The sequence below is a fragment of the Ambystoma mexicanum genome, chromosome 2q, assembly GCF_040938575.1.
Source record: "Ambystoma mexicanum isolate Mex_15411 chromosome 2q, UKY_AmexF1_1, whole genome shotgun sequence".
Classification (NCBI taxonomy): Eukaryota; Metazoa; Chordata; class Amphibia; order Caudata; family Ambystomatidae; genus Ambystoma; species Ambystoma mexicanum.
The window spans coordinates 281,798,185-281,804,756 of NC_090924.1; the positions used below are offsets into that span (position 1 = coordinate 281,798,185).

The following is a 6,572-nucleotide window of genomic DNA, read 5'->3' on the forward strand; positions in this document are numbered from 1 at the left end:
CCCCAGAATGCTGTACCCATTCCTATTCCCTTCTGTGCCACCTCATTCACCTTACACTCTGGTCTCAGTCACTTAACTGGCTGGACAATCCCATATTTTTGCCACCCGAAATCTAGCAAATTAAACAATCAAGGTACTCCATGCTCCAAGAATATGCCAAGCACAACTCAAATCAATAAAGGAAATGACGAGCAGAATATTTCCAGTGCTTATAAGTACTACTCCAGTCTCTACATAATATTTACTATCCCCTTGGCACTCAAAACTGGACAAATCTCGCCATCTCTTGACCCCATTCTCTCTGAAAATTATAACCCCATCACTATCCTGCCATACTTTGCCACACTCATGGAATGCCTCATCACTACCCAACTGCAAGAACACATCACCACAAACAACCCACTCAACCCCTTTCAACCTGGCCACTCCTCAACCTCTCTCCTGCTTTCAACCACACTATCCTACCCCCCCACAGGTTGAAACATCATCCCGACTGGTTAACCTCCTTCCTTACCGACAAGACACTGTCACCATGCAGACTTTTTTCGACACAACCCCACCCTTTCTGTCTCCACTCCTTTTTAACCTACATGTTGAATCTATTGAACAGACCCTTAGCCAACAACGTTAATTTCCACCAATAACACAGGGTCACAACTACTTCAAAATCTATTCCCTCTCACGACTCCAAATGCTCAAAATATGTCACTCTACCATCACCACCTGGAAGGCCTCCCACTTCAAACTCAACACCTCATCTGCCCCAGACAATCCACACAACTCTCTCCGCACCTGTCAAATACATTGGCTTCACACTACTGTTGTCATCAAAACATGCAATCTCAAACTTCACTTCTGACGAAAGGTCACATACATGCTTCCTTCTGATGACTTCCACAGTGCAGCCCAAGCACTAGTTCTCGTCAAGCTGGACTATGGCAATGCTCTGCACACTCCACCTACCCAAACATTCACACATCACCTCAGCTCTCGCACTGGCTCACTGTACACCAAAGAATTACCTCCAGAGGACTCTAAAACCATCCACCACAAAACCCCATCATACCTTCACAACTCGATCCTATGACCTACAAAAACACCACCAGACAAGCAAGTTGCACATCCAAGGTATGAACAACGCCTAAGAGCTTCAAAACATGCCCATCTCCCCTGCTATCCAAATCCTTTCGATGACAGCCTGAAAACATTTTTCAACGTCAGTTCTGTTTCACCCCCACCCTTTCAACCAAGGAACCTTCTAAGGCGTTCCGAAACCCTCTGAACACAAATTTGAATAAATACTAGAAACTACTAACATGGGTTATAAACTTGCCTTCAGACGCATTACTGGTGAGCTATTTTCCTGATCAGGCGCATGGTTTGATCTTTCTGCAATGACGTCCATGCAAAGTATCAAAAACCCAACCTTACATCTCTCCTCTGAACGTTAGAAATAGATCAGGTGTGTCTAAAATCCGCTCGACTTCACCCTCCTGTTACTTTTACACTGCCCCATAGACTAACACCTAGAGAACGCCGACAAAGACAAAACAAGCCACATATCGGACAAGCCTCAGAACTCTACCATTGTGGTAAGCGACAGACACGGGATGTACGCTGTGCAACCTAAACGGTCAAACCGGAATACAAGCAACCAACCATGCCTTTTTATTTTGCCTCTCTCCCCTTTGAGCAGATTGACAGATAATGTAACAGTGCATCAATTCTAACAACAGGGACCATAAGCGAGTTGCCCAAGATCACACACAGTAGAGTAACACTAATACTAGACCGCAGGTCTGACGATTTCAATCCAAACCCATCCACAGAGCACAATCCAAAACGGTTAGGATTCCTATAAACACACTTGCAGCCAACAAAGTGCTGCCACTTATTATAGTAACCCCCACCTCAACCGGGCACGTTGGTTTGCTGCCTAAACACTATGGATTTTTTTGGCAGGAGAATGTCGCCGGTGTACTTCTGTAGAGTGGCAGAATATCATCATGTCCGTTCTAGATAACATTTGAAAGTGTGTGATGACATTATCCCTAACACTGCCCCCGTGAGCGTGAGGACTTGCGGATGCTTCCGGCAATAACAGTAGTATATGTGAATGAATCACAGCAAAAGTACTAGTATGCAAAGCACCAGATACCCTCGATGCTTGTGCATGCCTGGGAAGGGGGGGCACATGTATGCTTCTCGGCAGAGCATACGGGGTGTTCAGCTCGCGCATGACAATTATTATTCCAATGCGATAACGTGGAAGGGAAATGGCAACACTAACATGCTTTCCAATACAACATGGTAAGGACCGGCATATTTCCTGGTTGTAACTCCGAGCCGTATCGGTACAGAATAATCAAATACTAGCAAGCCCATCACAGATCACGAAATTGCAGATAACACAACTGGTCGCAGCTTGTGTGGTACTGCTTCCTGTGCAGTGTTTGAGTAAGGGGATGGGATGGTCCCTGCATAAATGTTCCTGAGGAGCCCTCAGACCCAGGCTAGATCGAACGTAACAAGGGCCACTGACCTTCCCCAAGTTCCAACAGAGGCAGAAGTCCTAGTACTTACAGTACTCGTAGCAGTAGTCCCGCCGGCCAGCAACCATTCTCACACAAAGAGTACTCCGCGCGCCATCCCACTCAGCACCGTGAGGACTGAGGACCGACACATTCCCGGCATCCCATGCGAGATGCGACATGCAACAGAATCACAACTCTACAAAACCAAGTCTTAAAGGCCAACGCAAAAAATAAACAAATGTACTCCCACAATTACAAAAAAGTGCAACTTCGGCCTAAAGAATTGAGATGAAAGAAAATATAAGCCTAGAAATAATGGAACTATTTCTCGGCGGAGTGATACGCATTGAGTAAAAAATGTCCTTCTATTTTGATGGTCTAGTGACGTTGTTTGAACGCGACCAGAGTCATGGATAAAAAAGACGGACAAAGCACTTCCAAAATAGAAATAAAAGAAATCGATATACTTATTCAAAGCAAAAGCGAGCTCGACGCATATCTGTGGCTCGAATATAATGCTTTAAGGGGTTTTTTATCATCAGATTTTTTAACATTTGTCAAATATTATGAATTAAAATTGTATACCAGTGATAGACACATTCTTAACATTGCAGTAAAGTAAACAACAATGCCACTCATGGTGAAACTAAAGTAGCAGAAAAATTGATCATTTTAAAACGTTAGAGTACTCATTAGTGTGTTGTGGACTCAACACTCTGGGCTGTGGCCAGTGTTGTGGGTCGGCCCCGCGGTCACACATGCATGCCAATCCTCCCGATTTAGGCAGGAGACTGTTATGAGGCCATGAGTTTGGGCCGCCATGGGCAGCGATGTGCATAAAGTATGATAGGCACAGTTGTGTTACTTTGCAGGCCCTGCTTCAGTCTACCCGAAAAGGCACAAAGCCGGCCTCTTTATTTACGTCTTTATGTGATGACATCACACGTCATCACGCAGTTCACGTGATACCACACTCCTCCCCATTTTTATAACAGCAAAACTTTGACTTGCAGAACATATCATAAACAACAGTAAGGCACATGTTAAAAGAACACATAACAGAAGAATGCAACATATCGAGGAACTCACAGCGGTTATCCCTGGGTGGGGTAATTAGCCAGGTTTTATGTCCCCTGAATGTGCACCTCTCTGGTGCTCAGGTCATAGCCCTTCAGTCGCGCCAGGGGAGCTCTGAGCTACCGGGCGGGATATCATCTTCCAGTTTCACTGGCTGGGGCCGGTTCTGGGTGGTGCCCGCCTCCCTGGGTTATTGGCTCTGTTGTCCTCCCTGGATAAGGATCCCATTGGGATTGTCTTCCGTGTTACTTGCTTCGGAGGGTAGAGAGTTATTGTCCATCCTCTGTCCATACCAGTCGGTTTGCAGCCAGGGTGGGCCTGAGAGCCTTCTAAAGAAACTGGAGTTCCATGTCACTAGTCCATGATCGTCTGCTGCTGTTACTTGTGATCCTAGCACCTGCACTCCTTTTGGAGTCTAGGGCTCATGTGGGAGAGACAATTTTCCTTCGGGGTGGTGAGCTCTCACCAGGACTGTATCGCCTACCGCTATGTCATGTTCTTGTGGTCTTCGCTTGAGGTTCTCCTTTTGGATCGCAAGTTCCCTCGGGCATGCACGTTTTCATTGTCTATTGTTCCTGGAGTTCTCCCCTCCAATTCGGGTAGAAACATGCAAGGACACCTCTGAAATAGGGCTTCTTCCGGGGCAACTGCTGTGGAGCAGCGTGGGGTGGTTCTATACTCAAGTAAAAATTGAAACTGGGCTCGTTTCTCACATGTCTCTTATCCATGTGCTATGGGGAAGCATTTGTTGAATGTGCGCATAAAGCAATCTGCCTCACAGTTTGCACGTCGCCATACGGGTGTGATTTTTCAGTGGTGAATTCTCTGTTTTGCTAAGAATTCTTCTAGGCCCTACTTTGGAAAGGGGAGCCATTGTCCGAGCATAGTGTTTTTGGGAAACCGTGGGTAGCAAACATCTTCTCCATCACCTGTAATACTTCTTGTAGAGCCAGGGATGGGACAAACTCAACTTCAGGGTACCGGGACCATTGGTCTATCATGACCGGGAAATGCGAGTCTCTTTGTGTTGAGCCAAAGTCCATGTGAATAGTTTCCCACGGTCCTTCGCTTCGAGGCATGCACTGAATGGAGGGTTCTCTAATATGTGGAGCAGCAGCTTGGCACCACTTGCAGGCGCCGATGAAATCCTCTACTTTCGATTCAAGCGCCAGGATCCAGACTTTGAGCCTAAGGTAGCTTTTCGTTTTTGGAAGCGCCTTGATGACCGTGATGGGCAAGGACGATCACCCTGTCGGTTAGTTCAGTAGGGATGACTATGTGGGGCCCTCTCAGGAGGAGGCCATTGTCCGTAAACGTTAGTTCACTTTGCACTTTCTATAGTTGCTCTAGGGTGTTTTTTGCTTCCTGTGTCCTTGAGCCTAGGTCTTCAAGAGCGTTTTTCCACTGTCCTGACTCCATGGCGTTGCGCAAGATTTGGAAACACCGATCACTTCTCGATGCTGCCTTGAGTATAACGATGTCCATTGAGTTGGGGACTGAGCTTTCTATGATGAGCCGTAAGTGTTCTTCAGCTGCAGCAACCTCCTCATGGGGGGCTGTATTTGTTGTTTTGGGGTGGCGGGATAGGTAATCCGTAGTGTTGTTCTGTCTGGGCCTGTATTTTAGGTCAACATTGTACTCTTGGAGTGCAAGTAACCATTTCTCTATACGCGGCAAGTGGGTTGGAAGACCCGCCCATCATAATGGGTAGAAGGGGTTTGTGATCCGTGACCACCTTCACAGGTTTCCCATAGATATATACATGGAAATGGCAGCATCCCCCCCCCGCACGGCTAGAGCTTCGCGCTCAGTCTGGGAATACCTCTGCTCGGATGGAGAGAGTGCTCGGCTGGCATATGCCACAGAGCATGGTGAGCCGTCCTTATTAGTCTGGGTGAGGATGGCCCCAAGTCCAAACGGTCTCACGTCAACAATGACTTTTTGGGGGTCGAAGAACGATAGGATACATTCTTATGACAATGCCTTCTTGATGTTGTCGAATGAGGTTTGTTCCGGGGCTGTCCATCTCCATGCTGTGGATTGCTTTGTGAGGTTTCTTAGGTGTTCGGACAGGGTGGCCAGGTTCTCGATAAAGTGACTACAGCAAGTGACCATCCCCCGGAAGCTCCCTCCCTCTGATCCGTATTCATTGGGGTTTGGCATCCTGGATGTCCCTGACTTTCACCGGGTCAGCAGTTAGTTCTCCTTCCTGGAAAATGAACCTGAAAAACTCGATTTTGTTCTTCAGAAACTTGCATTTTTCACGATGGAGAGTTAGGCCTAGGTACTGGATCCTCACCAGGACTTTCTCCAGCTGTTCCAGGTGTTCACTTTCAGACTTGGAGTGCACTAGAATGTCATTGCTCACATTCAAGGTTCCTGGCAGCCCCACCAGTGCTCCACGTATGGTGTTCTGAAACACCTCCGCAGCTGATGAGATGCCAAAGTTCAGCCTTTTACACCTGTAGAGGCCGACGTGGGTTGTGAAAGTCGTGATGTATCAACTGTCCTGGTGGAGGAGAAGCTGGTGGTAACCTGAGCGGATGTCAAGTTTGGAAAAGACTGTTGCCCCTTCCAGTTCTGTGATAATATCGTCTAGTGTGGGGGTGAAATGTCTTTCTCTTCTAATTGTCTTGTTGGGCAGTCACATGTCCACGCAAATACAGACTTTGTCCGGTTGTTTAGGTTTGTGGGCAACAACGATTGGGGCTACCCAGGGTGTGGGCCCCTCAACTTGCTCGATAATGTCATGGTCTACAAGGTTTTGTATATCCTTCTCGACTTTCTTGCGAAGGTGGAATGGCACTGTTCAGTGTTTCAATGCCACCGGCTGAACTGTGTCGGCAATGTGGAGCCTGATTGGTTTGCCTTCCATCTGCCCTATTACTGTGAATATGTTTTGGTATTTTTGTAGTAGCATCTGTACATCTTCAAAGAACACCCCGTGGGCGGAGTGATTGA

At 47.1% G+C, this 6,572-nt stretch overlaps 1 protein-coding gene across 8 annotated transcripts in view; it reads right to left on the reverse strand.

The window, feature by feature from the left end:
• TRRAP (transformation/transcription domain associated protein) overlaps nt 1-2,711 on the reverse strand; it is a 2,065,012-nt gene extending 2,062,301 nt beyond the window's left edge. For 7 of the 8 annotated variants that reach the window (XM_069647248.1, XM_069647247.1, XM_069647244.1 and 4 more), the window contains exon 1: nt 2,584-2,711. The gene's annotated coding sequence lies outside the window, so the exon portion shown is untranslated. The remainder of the gene's footprint in view (nt 1-2,583) is intronic. The other variant, XM_069647242.1, reaches the window with a different exon arrangement.
• Nucleotides 2,712-6,572: the final 3,861 nt, after the last annotated feature.